Source organism: Magnolia sinica, chromosome 8 (genome assembly GCF_029962835.1).
Source record: "Magnolia sinica isolate HGM2019 chromosome 8, MsV1, whole genome shotgun sequence".
NCBI classification, from domain to species: Eukaryota; Viridiplantae; Streptophyta; class Magnoliopsida; order Magnoliales; family Magnoliaceae; genus Magnolia; species Magnolia sinica.
In genome coordinates this window covers 56658312-56680176 of record NC_080580.1, presented here as the reverse complement: position 1 = coordinate 56680176, position 21865 = coordinate 56658312, and the positions used below count along the sequence as shown (strand labels likewise).

At 36.7% G+C, this 21865-nt stretch overlaps 1 long non-coding RNA gene across 2 annotated transcripts; it reads right to left on the bottom strand.

The window, feature by feature from the left end:
* Window positions 1-6097: 6097 nt before the first annotated feature.
* LOC131254001 (uncharacterized) lies at window positions 6098-21207 on the bottom strand. 2 transcript variants are annotated; one of them, XR_009175421.1, is made up of 4 exons: window positions 20953-21207; window positions 20630-20713; window positions 6607-6687; window positions 6098-6455 (listed from the first exon to the last, which is right to left on the bottom strand). It is a non-coding gene; the product is annotated as an uncharacterized LOC131254001 (long non-coding RNA). The 2 variants fall into 2 exon arrangements; XR_009175420.1 differs by having other exon boundaries at window positions 6098-6422.
* Window positions 21208-21865: the final 658 nt, after the last annotated feature.

The window sequence follows — 21865 nt, the reverse complement described above, 5'->3', positions numbered from 1 at the left end:
CCTTAGTTCAGAATCAGTCTAATTAGATGAAGTATCGAATTTATCAATTACTAATACTTCATTATTATCTGAACTTGAGACTTCTGTGTTTAAGTGATCATCATTTACTACATTGATAGATTCTTGAATCACACCGGTCCTTTTGTTCAGAACCCTATAAGCTCCATTGTTTAAAGAGTATCCTAAAAAGATCCCTTCATCACTCTTTGTATCAAACTTTTCAAAATATTCATGATCTCATAAAATATAGCACTTACTGCCAAAAACTCGAAAGTATTTGACAGTAGGCTTTTTATCGAACCACAATTCGTAAGCCGTTTTATTATTACCTTTACTAGTGTAAACCCGGTTAATGATATAGCAAGCTGTATTGACTGCTTCAACCCAAATATTCTTAAAGAGGTTCATACTGTTCAACATGACATTAGTCATTTCTTGAAGCACTCTATTTTTCCTTTCAACTATTCCATTTTGTTGTGTAATATTCCCTAGTCGCTACAGAACTTCTCAAAACCGCTATTCTCAAATTCAGATCTATGATCACTACGAATCTTAGTGACTTGAAAATCTTTTTTAGTTTGAATCCTTTTGAGAACCTTTTTCACTTCTTCAAAGGTTTCTGATTTGTCCCCTAAGAAGACAACCCTTGTATATCTGGTAAAGTCATCTACTATTACTAAGATATATATTTTGCCACCTTGACTTTTCGTCCTAGTAGGTCCTACAAGATTCATATGGAGAAGCTCGAGTGGTCTTAATGTGGTATTGGAATTCACCTTTTTGTGTGAGTTCCTCGTTTGTTTGCCAATCTAGCATTCACCACATATTTTATCTAACTTTTGTAGTTTGGGTAGACCTCTTTATAAGTTCTCATTTGCTCAATCTATATAGATTTTGGTAATGTACATGTCCAAGATGTTTGTGCCACAAATCAGTCTCGTCTATATGGACCTTGTAACATGATTGATTAGATGAGTTGGATTCACTAATAATATAGCAGTTTTCAGATGTTCTACATCCAGTTAGTATTACTGAACCCTTGTTTAGAATCTCATAGCATTGATTAGAAAACTGAAAACTATGGTTATTATCACAAATTTGTGATATACTTAGAAGATTATGTTTCAGTCCTTCAACATACAAAATATTTTTAAACAAAGGAAGGTTATAGAGTTGAACCGTACCTTGGCCCATAATCTTGCAATTGCTTCCATCACCAAAAGTAACTGACCCATCAGTCATATCTTCAAGATCAGTGAATAAGGCTTTGTCGCCTGTCATATGCTTAGAGCATCCACTATCTAGGTACCACTTTGAATGGCTTGTTGCCTTGAAAGCGGTTTAGGAGGAACATTTTTATCATAGCCCAACTCAGATCTGTCGCCACATTTTCTAAATCTAGATAAAAGTTTTTCTAACTTTGGATCTCCTTGGGCATACCTCCATGTATCCTTTAAACTCAGAAGAGAAGATACTTCATTTTTAAGTCTCTCATTTTCAGATTTCAGATTTTCAATCAAGGAGGTTTTGAATTCTAAATCACATTTTGATTTTTCAAAACAATCTAAAATTTGGGATTTTTCTAAACCAAGAGATTCAAAACATTCTTTGAGTTTAAAAAACTTTTCTTTTTGAAGTTTAAGTTTGACAGCAATTTTACAACTTTCCTTATAAAGGGCATTGTAAGCATCTTGAAGATCATCTTCATTTTCATAATCACTATTCAGATTTTCTTCGCTAGTTGAATCATCATGATCTGAAAAAGTGAATTTGGCTAGAGTCATAAGGGCTTTCACTTCACTGCCTGACTCGGTTTCAAAATCTTCTGATTCAGAAGAAGCTTTAGAATAAGATGATTTATCCCAAGTATCCAACATACCCTTCTTTTTGGGTTTGTCCTTTTTAGGGCACTTGTTTGCTAAATGCTCATAATCTTGGCAGTTATAACACTTACTATCTTTCAAAGACTTCCAAGTTTTAGATTTGGGTTTTGATCTTTTATTATCATTTGATTTTTAAAAATCAACCCTCTTTTTACTCTTGAAAATCTTGTAAAACTTTTTCACTAAAAGTGTCATATCATCTTCAGAATCAGAGTTTTCTTTAGAAGATTTAACAGCAATAGATGTACTTTTAGGAGCTTTAAAGTTCAACTCATATGTTTATAAAGAACTAACTAGTTCTTCTACCCTCATATTGTCCGTATCATGAAGTTCCTGGATCGCGGTTACCTTAGAGTTGAATCGTTCAGGAAGTGAGCGTAGTATCTTTGCACACGCTTTACTTTCTAGAATTTTATTGCCAAGACCCCACATTGAGTTTACAATGTCATTTAATCTAGTGTAAAAGTCCATAAACATTTCATTTTTCTCCATATGAATTTCTTCAAATTTGGTTGTTAGGAGTTAGACTTTAGATTTTTTGACAATTGTAGTACCCTCATATGTCATTTCTAATATATCTTAGGCTTGCTTTGCAGTATCACGGTATATGATTCTTTTGAACTCATCCAGTGATCATGCGTAAGTGATTGGATTTAATGCTTTTGCATTGGTACTACTCTCATTTTTCTGAAGGGTGGTCCATGAGAAATATGGTGTTACTCTCATTGATTTTGAACCATCAATACCAGTCACTTCAGTGGTAGGTGGGTTCCATTTAGTCACTGTAGCTTACCACACACTATCATCTATTGATTTGAGGAAGATCCTCATCCTGGCTTTCCAATAGGCATAGTTGGAGCCATCAAAGGGTGGAGGCCTAGTGACTGATAGGCTATCAAAATTTGACATCTTATATATAGCTTAGATCATTAGCTTAGGAATTAAATCTAAATAAAAAGCAATAAGAGCAAGCTATTAAGCTTTGATACCACTTGAAATGGCCTGGCTATACGTCCTAGAGGGGGGGTGAATAGGACGATGTCAAAATAAAACTTTAACAGCGGAATAAAGAAAGATAGATAGCCAAATAAACTAAATCAAATCACAATGCTGAAATAAGATCTGACGGTTTCACTACTGGTCATAGGTGGTCTACGACTGGTCGTAGGTCCCCTTCGACTGGTCGTAGGTTTCACACGACTAGTCGAAGCTAGCCAATCTTCAACGCTATACATTAAGTCATAGCTCTACGACAGGCCGAAGAAATAGTCGACACTGTTCATACGACTAGTCCAACAAACCCTAAGACTAGTCGAAGCCAAACAGAAAATATCCAAATTTTGTAACAACCTTACGACTAATCTAAGAAATTTTTAGACAGGTAGAAGCAGTGGTAGGACTAGTCGAACAAAGTCCAGGACTAGTCTTAGAACAGCTTAAACTCACATATATAAAATGTATGAATTATGTATCCAGAATGACCTACTCTAAAGGTCAACCTAAGGTTAGTCATACCTCAATAGTGAAGTAAGGACATTGAAACTTAGAGACAAGAAACCTTTGAAAGTAGCAAGGCTTGAAGTCTTGACAGAGCTCAAACTTGAAAGCTTCTTGAGATTCTTGACTTGAGAACAGTGCTTGTCAAACAAAGCTGATCTTGAGTGGAGCATTATTTTTCACAGATCCAAGCTGCATAACAGTGTCTTTGGCACCACAAATTTGACAACAAAAAGAGCTATAAACTATAGCACTTACATATTGTTCAGACGGATAGTGAGGTTTCTTACGCTCACTTGGGCTGCGCACTTGAGAAAGGTACAATGTCATTTGGAGTGTACTAAACCCCGGTGATTATCCAGAATGAGAACTGTATTGATATTTGATGTTCTAGTGATTAGCTGCATTGATATGTAGATTTGGATGAGGGTTGGCATGCTTGAGTTACATCTCGCATCGTATGGGCTTGATATGGCCGATAGCATTCATATCTTGCACACATAGCCTTGGTACGGCTGATTGCATTCATATACCCATTAGCATGATTCCGCATTACTCTGACATTGCATTCTAAGCACGTTCACATTATGTACACACTTACACCACCCTCTAAGCTTTCTATAAGCTTATGCACGATTGATGCGTGCAGGTGACGTCAGGACTCAGCCATAGCTTTGCCACAGTAGGAGCGTGCAGTCAAGCTTCAGGAGTTTCTGTTATTATCATTATCTTGTATTTTCCTTCATACACATTGTACTCAAAGTTTTTAATCATAATGGATTTTGTTATGGTGTTCTTGTGGTTACTATTCGTGGGTTATGCTTATAGTTATGCTCATTACGAATCAAAATCATGTTAGAAATCCTCCTTGTAGAATCTCAGGATTGGAACCTGGTGTATGGGTGCCGGGAACCAAGAATGGGTTACTACGAAGGCTGTCGGCGCCGAATTCGACGATCGAAAATTTTGTGAGCCTGGTTTCCAAGTTTGGGGCGTGACATTGAGGGATTATCTATCCATCACAGGATTAAACACTACTTGAGATCCTCGGAGTCAATTGAAGTGATAGATGCAAATCAACTAGCAAATTTACCTACAATTCAACCTCAACCTCGAGTTGAGGAAATTTGGGATGAGAATGAGGTGCATCAAGCACCCCCGCCTCATACTTTACGAGATTATTTACAACCAGTGGAGGTGAGCACAACTTCATGCATGATTTTTTCAGAAAATACAGAAAACATGGATATCAACCAGGAGTGATCCAACTCCTTCCAAAGTTCATTGGACTTGAATCTAAAAGTCCATATCTACAGTTGAAAGAGTTTGACGAGATTATAGCCACTTTATATTTTCCTAACGTGTCTGAGGACACGGTCAGGCTGAAACTCTTTCCTTTCTCCTTAAAAGAAAAAGCTAAGACGTGGTTGCATTCACTACGTCCGCGATCTATTGGCACATGGAATAACATGATAAGGGAGTTCATAAAGAAAATTTTTTCATATCATAAGACGAACACCATCAGGAAGTCGATCATGAAATTCACCCAAAAAGAAGACAAAACATTCTTCCAATGTTGGGAGCGGTTCAAGGATCTTGTCAGTTCATGCCCACAACACAGTTTTGAAATGTGGTGCATAACAAATTTCTTCCATGAAGGACTAACATCTTCCATGTGCCAATTCGGCGAGACGATGTGCAACGAGGAATTTATGAACAAAAATGTCGATGATGTATGATAAAATTGATGAAACCGCACAATCATGGGACATCTCCCAAAAACCTAGCACCACATCTAAGCCTACTCAGTCAAAGGAGGGGCAGAATATATCTTCTGAAAGAGGATGATGATATAAATACTAAAGTGGGTAATCTCATAAGAAAACTCGAGGCCATAAAACTTAAGCAGGAAAAGGTTAAGGAAACTATTTGCGGTATTTGTGCTTGCAACATTCACACAACTGAAAATTGTCCAAAATACACTATGCCAAAATTGTGAATTTGTGATGGAGCAAATCCGTCATAAAACCAAATAACGACGGATTTTGTCTGTCACTTGGTCTGTGGCTGTTTACTGGGTCATTTTTTTTTCCAATGAATAAGATCTGTCGTAAAAATTTGAAAAACCCACCCATTTATTTGTCATTAAAAATATTGGCAATGGATAAGGTCCGTCACTAATATGAGAAGAGTGACGGACCTCAAATCCGTCGTCCATTGTCAACTTGTTCAGAAATTAACGACGGATTTGATCCGTCGCTAAAATATCTACGAATTAAAAAAAAAAATTGTCAAATTTGTTTGTATTTTTTTTTTTTTAATCTTACACCTGATAGTCATTCAAAAAATAATTCACACAATTGTTTAAAATAATTCACAAAATTCACAACGGATGTTTTGTCACTTGTACACAACCAAAATATCAAATGTAAAGGGTATAAATGGATGGATGGCATGGATAAACACATGCATCAATGTGTAGCCCATATGTCACTACACCAAAATCCCTCTTTAGGAACAATTTTCAACCATGGATTGAACATGTGCACCATTTTGCATAGCACATGAAGCAGCAATAGCAATGCTTGATTCAAAATTAACAATTGTGGACCCCACCCTAAACTGCCCTCCTTGCACATTACTAGACTTCTTAAAGCTTTAAAAAAAAACACAACAACAACAACACTCAAATGAATAGAAAATAAAGCAATCAAGCTGTTGTAGTACTAATCTATAAGAAAAAACAGAAGTAGCTTGTTCTAGCTTTTATACTTTGCTGCTAATTGGAGATAATGACTAGAGTATAATCAAAACCTGCCACAACGTGCAGAACTTCAAAGCCAGTCAAAGCTATCTTTGTGTGAATCATTTCCTTATCCTTGAATTAATTTAATCAATAACTAAGTGGAAATAGATGCTCAACTATTTAGAAGAGAAATCAACTACCTTAGAAGAGAATAGTTTTTCCTTTTGATGTATGCTTTCATATAGACCAGCAATAGGCTACAGTTTAAGTTTTTTTAATTCCAAGCTTCCAGCAGCCTGCAATCAATTAAAGATTGACCTCTAGGTAATCTATGCCAAAAAAAAAATAAAATGTAAAGCACTTAAAGAATATAGTTCTAAATTTACATGCCAACAAATAGTAAGGTCATTCAAAACATGCATCAATATGTCATAAAAGAATGTCATTCCTATAACAAATGTGGAACAAAAAGTGTAGTACCTGCAGTAGTTCCTTTTCACGAGAAGCCTTTCATTGCCGAAATTGCTCTGCCTCTTGCTTTATCTTGTGTTGCAATTGGACCTAACATTTAGAAACTATTTAGCCCTAACATACCCTGAAATCACATGACAAACTATAACATACTAGATCAGAAGGAGAAAATTTTACGAAAACCAATAGTCAGAAATTACCTTTTGTGCCTTGATAGACCGTATTTCATCTTGTAGACATTTTTCCTAAATCATGGTGGGCCACTCACAACCGTCAGCTAAAAACAGGCTGTGAGCGGCCCACAATGATTTATGGGTTAATCAACACCGTACATCAATTTTGTCATGTCATTTTAGGATGTAAACCCACAAATGAAATAGATTCCAAGCTCAAGTGGGCCACACTAGGATAAATATCCATCATTAAAATTTTCTTGGGAGCTATAGAAGTTTTGAATAAAGTTGGTATTTGTGTTTCGCCTTCATCCAAGCCTTTGTGACCTTATGAATAGCTTGGATGGCAATTAAATGTCATGGTGGGTCCTAGGAAGGTTTCAACCACGAGCATCATTATCACCAATGCTTCCTATTTAAATAAGGTATTTGAAATGGCCAAGCTATATGTCCTAGAGGGGGGGTGAATAGGACTATGCCAAATTAAAAATAAATACAGCGGAATACGAAACAAGGAATAGATATCACTATACACCAATCACAGTATAGGAATGGAAAGCAACTTAAAATAGAGAAATTTAAACAAAAATTGTTCTAAGGACAACCTTACACCAAAAACCAAAGTTTATGGTAGGACAACCTTATTTCTAGAAAAAATAGAGAAACTGAAGCTCAACGTAATAAAGAGATAGCAAAAATATAATGCTGAAATGTAAATCTAAATTATTACAACATTCCCCACTGAGCTTGAAATGAAATGATTACAACATTCACATTCACACATACATTCCATAATTCTGAATGATAAAAGATAGGAAATATAAATCACACATCCACAACACAAAGAATTATAGTGGTTCGCCTTTGTGTTCACCAACTGTTAAACAACAGCCACAAAGAATTCTACTCCACTCCTAATATCCTCACATAGGGGATATTAGCGTTCACTATCAAATAGGTTTTCACAGGTTCACCCAAAACCTTCACAATTGTGTCTTTTTCAAAGGGCTTACACAATTAAAAAACCCTCACTTCTGAGTTTTCTGGCTCTCCTCAGATAACTAACAACTTTGAGATTTTTCTAGCTTAACCTCAAATAAAACCAAACAAAGTAAATTACACAAATTATAAAATACCTTATTTTCTCCTTCGTTGTAGCAGCCCAGAAGAACCAAGTCAGAGTAGAGATTTGAATGTCAAAGTTCAATGTCCAATACTCACTTTATAATGGTTCTAGGTTCTAATAGATTTTAAATTAAAATAAAAGGGCTAGCTCTAATTGATTTGGATTCCAGAAAAAGGAAAACAACAATTCCTCTTTTCAGATTAGATTGGAATGCAAGAGAAAAAATCAATTAACAAAGCTAAAGAAAGAAAATATTAAATATGCACACTTAGCTTAAATGGAGCACCGACTTATCTCTCAGAAGACCGAATTAAATTAACTTGAATTGCTTAATTTATTCTGAGATTTGTGCTCTATTTATAGGTGAACAAATCATGTCTTCGACTGGTCTAAGGACCTCTACGACTGGCCGTAGAACCAACAGATATTTGAAAATTCAGGCGTGATAAGATTTGGCAGTTCCACGACTGGTCGTAGGTCTCCTTCGACTGGTCATAGGATCCCTTCGACTAGTCGTAGGTGGCCAAATTTCAATGTTATTCTTTGAGTCGTAGGTCTATGACTGGTCGAAGATGCAGTCGACACTGTTCCTACATCTGGTCGAACAGTCCCCAGACTAGTCGAAGCCTAACAGAAAATTTTTGATTTTTGTAACAAACTTACGACTGATCCAAGAAATGTTTAAACAGGTCGAAGCAGTGCTAGGACTAGTCGAACAAAGTCTAGGACTAGTCTTAGAACAGACCAAACTCACTTATATAAAATATATGAATTATGTATCCAAAATGGCCTACTCTAGAGGTCAACCTAAGGTCAGTCATACCTCAATAGTGAAGTAAGGACATTTTAGAGACGAGTGACATTTGAAAGTAATGGAGCTTGAAGTCTTGATGTCGTTTAAACTTGAGAGATTTTTGAGATCTTGAGATTGAACTTGAAAGCTTCTTGAGATTCTTGACTTGTGAACAATACTTATCAAACTAAGTTGATCATGAGTAGAGCTTTGTTCTTTACTGATGCAAGGTTCATAACAGTGTCTTTGGCACCACAAATTTGACAACAAACAGGGCTATAAACTATAGCACTTACAATTTCCCCCTTTGTTAAATTAGTGACAAAACAACTTTCAAGATATATTACATAACATAGAATATCTGATTAAAGAATCATGCACCAGTTGTTATATCTGATTAAAGAATCATGTACCAGTTGTTATCAACCGGCATCCTGCAGACTTGTAAGTCAATATTATTCAACATACAGTCCACCTCTGCACACCTCTACTCATACTCCCCCTGAGTAACATACTCATAAAACACCATACAATACAATGCTACTCTACTCCATCCTCATGACAACATCCATATTCAAATACATATCCATAACATATCCATACTCCCCCTTTTTGTTGCAATAGGACAAAGGAAGTACAGAACAGATGGCTGAGGAGAAATAATCAATGAGAAATATGAGAGGTAACTTAGTCAAGATATGAGAACATAGCATAAGCAACACACATAATTCATAGACTGAGCTAAGTTAAAGAGAGTGACAAACTTAAAAACTAGTTAAGAGTACTAAAGTTATTACAGACCAGTAATCTTAAAAATTCTAATCTAACCCAGATGAAGGAGCAAGAAGGAAGGATCAAGTTGATGCATGCCTTAGTTCAAGCGCCTAAGATATTTGCCCATATATTTGAACTGTAAATCATGGGCAACAAACATATTTTCCATCTTAATATTTAGATTCGCAACTTTATCTTCCAATACACTCAGACGTGCATCAAATAAAGAAGGCTCATAATCTGGATCATTTGTAGAATCAAACTCAAGCTCTTCAAAAATATCATCCATGTTAATATCATCAGGAGGAAGAGCACCAGCTTCTTCCTCATGTTCAGCTTCAGCACTACCAACACCATCACCTTAGCAGGAAGGAAATCCAGCTTCATCTTATTGATATTGGAATTGCTAAATATCAGATAATGGATAGGGGCCTCTCCAACCGGCATGTCGACTGACATATGTGTAGCCAACATAGTCATCAAATATCTAAACGGAATGTCACTGTGACCAGGATGGAGTTGAAACTGAATGATGAAGTGACAAATCAAGGATGGTAAACAAATGTTAACACCACTGACAACAGAATGAAGAATACGAACTATGAAGGACATCAATTCAGATTTATTACCCGACCGAGGATACAAATTAGATACAAAGATTTTGTGAAGAACTCTATATTTGGGTAACAAATATTTTGAAGGAAGCGCATTCCCTTTATGCGTCCATTGTACATCCAAATTGCATAAGTCCTTAGTCAGCATACGTTTTTCAGCGATAGAGGGTTTATCAGATAAAGTATGGATGGGAATATCCCCATCATTCACTGGAATATCCATAAGGGCTGAAATCAAACGACGATCAATTTTAAATGGCCCTTCTCTTGTGGATATAGAAAAAGTTAAATTTTTTAGTGAGAAAGCACATATGCATGCAAACATGGATTGGGCAATGGACCGGTATGCTGGCCCACCCCAAAGCAATAAGTTATTCCAACCTATAGATTGGAGCATAGGAAAAATATTAAAAGGAGCAACATGATTAATATCTACTGGATGTTCAACAATAACATTATGCAATCTTATATCCCGAACATAAGATGGATCGTCTTCAGGAGCCCTAAGATGACGCTTAGTGATAAAGGCTGATCTGGAAGAGGAAGACGGACCACGGGACGTTGATTTTCTTCTTTTAGAAGCCATATGCAACAAAGATTTTAAGAATATAGAGAGTTGCAAAGGATTGAGAAAAGTTTTCTCAAATCAGATTTTTCAAAAGAAAAACTCCAAATCTCAATTAAATTCGAAATAGACAACTCCAATAGAGAAATAGAAGCAATCTAGACACAAATCTACAAGCAAAATGCAAATGGAGCACTAACCTTAAAAATTTTAGAAGATGGGTTCGACCAGTTGTGTGTCGGCTCGTTGGAGAGTAAAGTTGAAATGAAGAAGAAAGTGATTTCCCCCAAATTTTAAGTGAATCCACGCGATTCACGACTGGTCGTGGGTATACACGACCGGTTGTAGCACGACTGGTCATGGATACTCACGACTGGTCGAGTACAGGCTAAAAAATCTGATTTTTACAAATTTTTCAAGATTTAAAAACGAAACTAGCAAATATATACAATATGATACAAATAGGCATAATTAATCATTTTAAAATGCATATGCTGAGATCAAATTTCATTTTGTTAAACCTGCTTTTGTCAAGTGGTTTAGTGAAAATATAAGCACGTTGATTCTCGGTAGGGATATATTCCAAAGATATAACTTTTTCTTCTACTAATTCCCGAATATAATGAAATCTAATCTCAATGTGCTTAGTACGAGAATGCTGAATTGGATTTTTCAAAATATTTATGGTACTGAAATTATCACAATATAATAACACAGAATCCTGTTTAATTCCATAATCACTTAGCATACGTTTCATCCAAATAAGTTGTGTACACGCATTACCAGCTGCGATATATTCAGCTTTAGTTGTTGAAAGTGATATAGAACTTTGTTTCTTGCTAAACCAAGAAACTAAACAGTTTCTGATATAAAAACAACCACCACTGGTTGATTTACGATCATTAAGATTACCAGCCCAGTCAGCATCCGAATACCCAACTAATTGAACACTAGTTTGATGTGGATACCAGAGACCGAGATTAACAGTACTTGCGACATATCATATAATCCGCTTGACAACAGTCATGTGCAACTCTTTAGGTTCAGACTGATATCTAACGCAAATACCAACACTTAGAGCGATCTGGTCTACTAGCAGTTAAATACAATAGACTACCAATCATACTCCGATATAATTTTGGATCCACATTTTTACCTGCAAAATCTTTTAAGAGTTTCAAGGTTGTACTCATAGGAGTATCAAAGTTCTTAACATTCTCAAATCTAAATCTCTTAATCAAGTTCATAGCATATTTAGATTGAGAACTGAACACTCCATCGGGTTTTTATTTTACTTGCAACCTAAGGAAATAATTCAATTCCCCAACCAAGCTCATTTCAAACTGAGATTTCATCAAATCTGCAAACTCAATAGTCATGTCAGTACAGGTAGATCCATAAATGATATCATCAACATAGATTTGTACTAATAAAATATGATCCTTATGTTTTTTAATAAACAGAGTTTTATCAACACATCCCATTTGAAAATTATGGCTTAATAGAAACTTTGTTAGTTTCTCGTACCATGCCCTAGGAGCTTGTTTTAAACCGTAAAGTGCCTTTTTAAAACGATACACATGATCCGCATTTTTGGGGTCTTCAAAACTCATTGGTTGTTCAACATAAACTTCCTCATGTAAAACGCCATTTAAAAATGCACTTTTCACATCCATTTGGTAAATCTTAAATTTTTTAAAACACGCAATGGATATAAAGAGTCTGATTGATTCAAGACGTGCTACTGGTGCAAAGTTTTCATCATAGTCAATACCTTCAATTTGAGTGTATCCTTATACCACTAGCTTAGCCTTGTTTCTAATTATATTGCCAAGTTTGTCAGACTTATTTTTAAAAATCCATTTAGTTCCAATGATATGTTTATCTTTAGGTCCAGGTACGAGATACCAAACATCATTTCTCACAAATTGGTTAAGTTCTTCTTGCATCGCAACAATCCAGTTTTCATCAGCAAGAGCTTCTTTTACGTTAGATGGTTCTATCTGGGATGTAAAATATACATAATTACATATATCCTCAAGTTGTCTACGGGTACGAACACCAGTGAGAGGGTTTCCAAGAATCTGTGTGGTTAGATGATCTTTAACAATCCTTAGTTCAGAATCAGTCTGATTAGATGAAGTATCAGGTTTATCAATTACAAGAACTTCATCATTATATGAACTTGAGACAGGTGTGCTTAAGTGATCATCAATGACCACATTGATGGACTCTTGAATCACACCGGTCCTTTTGTTCAGAACCCTATAAGCTCGACTGTTTAAAGAATATCCTAGAAAGATCCCTTCATCACTCTTCGTATCAAACTTTCCCAGATTTTCACAATCTCGTAAAATATAGCACTTACTGCCAAAAACTCGAAAGTATTTGACAGTAGGCTTTTAATCGAACCACATTTCATAAGCCGTTTTATTATTACTTTTACTAGTGTAAACCCGGTTAGTAATATAACAAGCTGTATTGACTGCTTCAGCCCGAAGATTCTTAGAGAGCTGCATACTGTTCAACATAACATTAGCCATTTCTTGAAGCACTCTATTTTTCCTTTCAACTATTCCATTTTTCTGTGGAGTTTTGGGCGCTGGTCGCTACAGAACTTCTCAAAACCGCTATTCTCAAATTCAGATCTATGATCACTACGAATCTTACTGACTTAAGAATCTTTTTCAGTTTGAATCCTTTTAAGAACTTTTTTCACTTCTTCAAAGGTTTCTGATTTGTCCCTTAAGAAGATTACCCATGTATATCTGGTAAAGTCATCTATAATTACCAAGATATATCTTTTGCCACCTCGACTTTCCATCCTAGTAGGTCCTACTAGGTCCATATGGGGAAGCTCGAGTGGTCTTAATGTGGTATCGGAATTCACCTTTTTATGTGAGTTCCTTATTTGTTTGCCAATCTGGCATTCACCACATATTTTGTCTTTTTTTGTAGTTTGGGTAAACCTCTTATAAGTTCCTGTTTGCTCAATCTATATAGATTTCGGCAGTGTACATGTCCAAGACGTTTGTGCCATAAGTCAATCTCGTATGTATGGACCATGTAACATGATTGATTAGATGAGCTAGATTCGCTAACAATATAGCAGTTTTCAGACGTTCTACGTCCAATTATTATTACTGAACCCTTGTTGTTTAGAATCTCATAGCTTTGATTAGAAAACCGTACACTATGGTTATTGTCGCATATTTGAGATATGCTAAGCAAGTTATGTTTTAGACCTTCAACATATAAAACATTTTTAAACAAAGGAAGGTTATAGGGTTGAACAGTACCTTGGCCCATAATCTTGTAGTTGCTGCCATCACCAAATGTGACTGAACCATCAGTCATGTTTTTGAGATCGGTGAATAAACCTTTATCACTAGTCATATGCCTTGAGCATCCACTGTCTAGGTACCACTTTGAATGGCTTGTAGCTTTGAAAGCGGTGTGAGCAACCAAGCAGGCAACTTTAGGAACCCATTTCAGAACTATTTTGGGTTTAGGAGTATAGTTGGTCTTCTTCTGACTGATGTTGTAAGAATGACCTACTGAGTTAGATTTTAAGAGCTCCTTGAGTAAATCTACTATCTTTTCAGCAAGAGGGTTTCGATTCTGATTTTTAAAGTTGACATGGCTACTTTTAGGTTTTTGAAAAGTTTTTGTATTTTTAGAAAAACTTTGATAAGTACTTTTCCCTTTTGAGTTTGAGAACTCTCCTTTCACACACATGAGAGGAGTATACTTTTGATTAGGAGTTGTATTCTTATCATAGCCCAATCCAGATCGATCGCCACTTTTTCTTGATCCGGATAATAGTTTTTCTAACTTTGGATCTCCTTGGGCATACCTCCATGTATCCTTTAAACTCAGAAGAGAAGATACTTCATTTTTAAGTATCTCATTTTCAGATTTCAAATTTTCAATTAGCGAGATTTTGAATTCTAAATCGCATTTTGATTTTTCAAAACAATCTGAAATTTGGGATTTTTCTAAAACAAGTGATTCAAAACATTCTTTGAGTTTAAAAAACTTTTCTTTTTGAAGTTTAAGTTTGATAACAATTTTACAACTTTCCTTGTATAAGGCATTATAAGCATCTTGAAGATCATCTTCATTTTCATAATCACTATTCAGATTTTCTTCGCTAGTTAAATCATCATGATCTGAAAAAGTGAATTTGGCTAGAGTCATAAGGGCTTTAACTTCACTGCCCGACTCGATTTCAGAATCTTCTGATTCAGAAGAAGCTTCAGAATCAGATGATTCATCCCAAGTAGCTAACATACCCTTTCTTTTTGCTTTGTCCTATTTAGGACATTTGTTTGCTAAGTGCCCATACTCTTAGCAGTTGTAACATTGACTATCTTTCAAAGACTTCCAACTTTTAGATCTAAGTTTAGATCTTTTCTTATCATTTGATTCTTGAAAATCTACCCTTTTCTTGCTTTTGAAAATCTTGTAAAATCTCTTCGCTAAAAGTGCCATATCGTCATCAGAATTTTCTAAATCCGAGTTTTCTTGAGAAATAACTTTAGAAGAGTTGAGAGCAATGGATTTACTTTTAGGAACTTTAAAGTTTAACTCATAGGTTTGTAAAGAACCAACTAGTTCTTCTACCCTCATATTATCCGTATCACGAAGTTCCTGGATTGCGGTTACCTTAGATTTGAACCGTTCAGGAAGTGAGCATAGTATCTTTGCACACACTTTACTTTCTAGGATTTTATCACCAAGACCCCACATTGAGTTCACAATGTCATTTAATCTAGTGTAAAAGTCCATAAACATTTCATTTTCCTCCATATGAATTTCTTCAAATTTGGTTGTGAGGAGTTGGACTTTAGATTTTTTGACAATTGTAGTACCCTCATGTGTCATTTCTAATATATCCCAGGCTTGCTTTGCAGTACCACAGGATATGATTCTTTTGAACTCATCTGGTGATAGTGCACAAGTAATTGCATTTAGTGCTTTTGCATTGGCACTACTCTCATTTTTCTGAAGGGTGGTCCATGAGAAATATGGTGTTACTCTCATTGAAATTGAACCATCAATACCAGTCACTTCAGTGGTAGGTGGGTTCCATTCAGTCATTGTGGCTTGCCACACACTCTCATCCATTGATTTGAGGAAGATCCTCATCCTGGCTTTCCAATAGGCATAATTGGAGCCATCAAAGGGTGGAGGCCTAGTGACTGATAGGCTATCAAAATTTGACATCTTATATATAGCTTAAATCGTTAGCTCAGGAATTAAATCCAAATAAAAAGCAGTAAGAGCGAGTTATTAGGCTCTGATACCACTTGAAATGGCCAAGCTATATGTCCTTGAGGGGGGGGGGGGGGGGGGTTGAATAGGACTATGCCAAATTAAAAATAAATACAGCAAAATATGAAACAAGGAATAGATAGCACTATACACCAATCATAGTATAGGAATGGAAAGCAACTTAAAATAGAGAAATTTAAACAAAAATTGTTCTAAGGACAACCTTACACCAAAAACCAAAGTTTATGGTAGGACAACCTTATTTCTAGAACAAATAGAGAAACTGAAGCTCAACGTAGTAAAGAGATAGCAAAAATATAATGTTGAAATGTAAATCTAAGTTATTACAACATTCTCCACTGAGCTTGAAATGAAATGATTACAACATTCACATTCACACATACATTCCACAATTCTGAATGATAAAAGATAGGAAATATAAATCACACATCCACAATACAAAGAATTATAGTGGTTCGCCTGTGTGTTCACCAACTATTAAACAACAGCCACACAGAATGCTACTCCACTCCTAATATCCTCACACAGGGGATATTAGCGTTAACTATCAAATAGGTTTTCACAGGTTCACCCAAAACCTTCACAATTTTGTCTTTTTCAAAGGGCTTACACAATTAAAAAACCCTCACTTCTGAGTTTTCTAGCTCTCCTCAGATAACCAACAACTTTTAGATTTTTCTGGCTTAACCTCAAAAAAACCAAACAAAGTAAATTACATAAATTGTAAAATACCTGATTTTCTCCTTCATAGTATCAGCCCAGAAGAACCAAGTCGGAGTAGAGATTTGAATATCAAAGTTCAATGTCCAATACTCACTTTATAATGGTTCTAGGTTCTAATAGATTTTAAATTAAAACAAAAGGGCTAGCTCTAATTGATTTTGATTCCAAAAAAAGGAAAGCAACAATTCCTCTTTTCAGATTAGATTGGAATGTAAGAAACAAAATCAATTAACAAAGCTAAATAAAGAGAATATTAAATATGCACGCTTAGCTTAAATGGAGCACCGACTTATCTCTCAGAAGACCGAATTAAATTAACTTGAATTGTTTAATTTATTCTGAGATTCGTGCTCTATTTATAGGTGAACAAATCACGTCTTCGACTGGTCTAAGGACCTCTACGACTGGTCATAGAACCAACAGATAATTAAAAATTCAGGCGCGATAAGATTTGGCAGTTCCATGACTGGTCGTAGGTCTCCTTCAACTGGTCGTAGGTCTCCTTCGACTGGTCGTAGGATCCCTTCGACTAGTCATAGGTGGCCGAATTTCAACGTTGTTCTTTGAATCATAGGTCTACAACTAGTCAAAGATGCAGTCGACACTGTTCCTACGACTGGTCGAACAGTCCCCACGACTAGTCGAAGCCTAACAGAAAATTTCTGATTTTTGTAACAAACTTACGACTGATCTAGGAAATGTTTAGACAGGTCGAAGCAGTGCTAGGACTAGTCGAACAAAGTCCAGGACTAGTCTTAGAACAGACCAAACTCACTTATATGAAATATATGAATTATATATCCAAAATGGCCTACTTTAGAGGTCAACCTAAGGTCAGTCATACCTCAATAGTGAAGTAAGGACATTAAAACTTTAGAGACGAGTGACCTTTGAAAGTAATAGAGCTTGAAGTCTTAATGTTGTTTAAACTTGAGAGATTTTTGAGATCTTGAGATTGAACTTGAAAACTCTTGAGATTCTTGACTTGTGAACAATACTTGTCAAACTAAGTTGATCTTGAGTAGAGCTTTGTTCTTCACCGATGCAAAGTTCATAACAGTGTCTTTGGCACCACAAATTTGACAACAAACAGGGCTATAAACTATAGCACTTACAATATTTAACAAAAGCTAATGAGAAAAGATCAAATACAACTCCCACAATCTGCAAAGTATAATAGCTTCTTGAAATCTCAAAACAAAGTGAAAGCATCACTAAGCTGTACTGCTACATGGATCTAGTGTGTATTTCATTGAGAATGGTAGGAATAAACAGCTCTACATATTTATCCTATACTCTAACACAATACTAGCTCAATCAAACTAATCAATAACAAAGACTAGACTAGCAATCTTGTTGCCCAACTATGATTACTAATCAAGAGTGTGGCTCATATGCAGTAATTTCACAAGAAAAGATAATTGATATGATTAGAAGCCTACTAAAGTTTTTTTTGGGTGTGTGTGTGTGTGTGAAAGAAGCCTACTAAAGTTTTAGATTGTTCTTTCCCTACTTACATTTCATTTCATTGGTCCACATATAATGGTCTAGTTGTACTCAAATTACCATGAAAGGGAGTAAGTAAATAATGAAGTGAAAGAAGTTGCAAATAATAATTATAGACATAATTATACTTCTCAATACATCAACCATACACGCCTTATGTAAAATCGTATGGATTCTTCCAGCTATACGATTGATTGTACGTGATGTTCATCTTTATGAATGTACATACAGGCCTTGTAAGACCCTAACCCAAGTGTACACGGCGTTCCTTAGGGTCATGCAGTCCTACCAGTCTAATTTCGGCGACCCGCGACCTACGGTTAGCATTAGCGGTCATCCCCAAGTTCGATCACGTCGACCCGACTCGGATCAACCCAAAACTTATGCCATCTTATCCATATCGGCGCCACAGTTCCAACATTGTATCCCGTGCATGAATCCGACGTGTACATCATGAGTTATGGGCAACGTTCAATTTGGGCCATTGATGTGTGATTGGTGGACCCCACCATGGCCTTGCACGTTCTCTCATGCAATGATGTCATGCTAAGCTGGATTTTCAAAAAGCCTACTAGCCTATGAACCTTGTTTGTAACTCCCTACCCTCATGATTGCATTTCTCTACCCTAGGTGAGAGAAGCAATCATGACTTGCCTTAAAACTCTCCCTCTCTCTCTTTCCCTCTCATTTCTCTCTCTCTCTCTCTCTCTCTCTCTCTCTCTCTCTCTCTCTCTCTCTCTTCTCTTCTCTCCCTAGCAACTCCCCAAATCGTCCCACCTCCCCTCCATTTTTCAGCCCCTTCTCCCTCTAATCCCCTCTAATCCACCCATCATCAACCAATCTCAACCATTGAACCATAATCCTTGAAGCTTCTTGATGCTAGTGGTGTAGCTTTGGAGTTGTTTTGATAGGTGGGTGTGCTTGCATTCTAAAATTTCAAATTTCTTTTATTTCCTTCCTGATCTTCATTCTTCTTTCATTGATGGAGCTTGTGGGACCCATCAAGTGATGATGGTAGCCCCAAGACTTTATGTATATGGCTTGTAGCCTATCCTACATTGCATGCATGTGCATGCAAGGGACCATTCTCCATGAATCCGTTCATGCTCCTTTCTTCCTTAGATCAGGGATCTTTGGGTCATCTAAACCCTTGATCTTTAGTGGAGATTGGATCTCCACCATAGATCTCAATAGATAGCCTTGATCATGTAGATTGTACATCTTATGGTAATGAAATGTCTATGTATGTGTGTGATGAAGGAAAGGGCCTCATTGAGGCAAAGACCTTTTTCTTGTGGCCATTTTCTTCTTCTTTTCTTGTTAGAAGTTTTTGATCATGAGTGTGTGACCCACCTTGTGGACCAGCAAGATCCAAACCGTCCATAGAGGAAGGACGTTTTTCACAGTCCATCCCTTGGACGTGTGGCCCTTAAAGTCACCAAAATGGGGTTCATGCAAGGATGGTTTGGATGATGGGATCGTTTGGATGTTTGTGGGGCCCACATGGGTGGACCACACCATGATTATGTCATCTTTGGTATAGAATGTGAGAAGTTTCAAGAACAACTAGGAAAATCTAGTTAATAGGGGCAATCAAGATCGGTTGATTACTGGTCTGACAAATAAAAGGTTAAGAAGAGACAAACAGTCCACATTTATCGTATTATACAGAAAAAAAGAAAAAGAAAAAAAGATCCAGAGATTAGTGGTGAGGATCTTTAAATCCCAAATGTCAAGCCATATGCACCATAAGTGAGAAAGTGGATGTTTATTTTTGCAAAAAAAAAAAAAAAAAGAAAAAGAAAAAAAAAAGAAAAAAAAAGAAAGAGAGAAAAAGATGAGAAGTAACTAGTATTCGGTTCTCAGGTGGGCCACCTAAACATTGGATGTTGTTTTGGCCAGAGCACGTTCACAGTTGTTGAAATTGATGAATAGCCTAGATCCTATACACCTACAGCATTGACATGCACTGAAATTCACATATAAAATCTCTCCTCGAACCAAAAGGTGAGATGAAAATAATCAAATAAAACAAAAAAATAAATAAATAAATCCAGACTCATGGAAGCTAGAATGTCAACAGTAATAGAAGGCAATAAAAACATATATAGAAAAAGCTTAATCCAAATTCAACAATCATAGTTCGATGAGAACTAAATATGGGTCGCCCATCTCTCTTCATATCATCACAGTCATTGTCGCTGCCGTTATGACCCTTGTTTGGGCCTCTCTCTTCTGCAAATGCCACCAATCTGCTCTCATTTCTAGGGCTTTTTATTGGGGTTTTGGGAAGTCAAGGAGAGCTAAATTTGGGAATTGGGGGGATCTGTTGGAGAAGTGCTGAAATCCCCACCATTTATCTCTCCTCAATCCACTCTTTCCAAGAAGATTCTTGGTTGAAGCATTTCTTCAAACATGTAGGAGGCCATGGATAGCGGCGGATATGGCTGGAGAGAGTACCTTTGACTTCGTGTGCTCTGATTTCTTCTATTCTCATAAGCTATTGGAGGGAGATCGATCAATGGCTGCTTTGAAGAGAATGAACTGAGATGTCAATGGAGAGGGAGGGAAATCAAGGAGATCGAGAGATGGAGGGAGAAAGGAGAGAGGAAGGAGAGATCCAAACCAAAATAATAAAAACACTGAAAAAGCCCTAATAATAAGTCCCAAAACAGGAAAACCCTAATTGAAAGCCTGATCTAAATGCCGATCCATCAGAAAACTCAAAAAAAAAAATTCCATAATCAAAACCCTAATAAATAAATTTCAAAAATAAAACCTACCAATCAGAACCCTAATGATGGTGGACGATTGCAGGTGGAGATGAGGTTTGGCTGTTGATGATGAGGGACAGACGACCTTATGATGGTAGCGGCTATTGATGGATGTTGGGCGGCCGTGCACTGACAAATCCAAAACACCTCAAAAACCCTAAACATGCCCCAATCAAGCCCTAAACCCCCAGAACCCAACAAAATCTGTAGGAAGGGAGAGAGGAGAGAAGGAGAGATCTGTAGAAAGGGAGAGAGGAGAGAGGAGAGCGTAGAGAGAGGGGTTAAAACAAATACTGGTTAGGGCCAGCGCCCGAACCAGTCGTCAAAGCTCAAAACGATTGAGAGGTTGAGTAGCGAGACTCGCTACTGAAGTGATGTCACCAAGCTCTGTGGACCCCACTATGACGTATGTGTTATATCCACAACGTCCATTCATCTGGATATATTATTTTAAGGCATGACCCAGAGAACGAGGTAGATTAAAAGCTTTAGTGGACCGCACCAAAGAAAACAGCGAGAAGATTGATGACCACCGTTGAAACCTTCCTAAGGCCCACCATGATGTTTTTTCGAAATCCAACTTGCTCAAAAGTTAACAAAGACATTAAAGAAGGGAAAACATAAATATCAGCTTAATATAAAACTTTTGTGGACTTTAAAAGTTTTTAATGGTGGTGTCACTCTCCCCACTGTTTTCTCTGGTGGGGTCCACTGGAGCTTTGGATGTGACTCATTCTTTGGATCTTACCCTAAAATGATCTCTCCAGATGGATGGACGGCGTGGATATAAAACATACATCATGGTGGGCCCACAGAACTTGGTGATGTCACTTCAGTAGTAGTCTCGCTACTCCGTGCCATTGAGAGAGGGGGTTGGGTGACGTCAGTTAGTTTTGTGGGTCCTATCATGAGGTATGTGTTT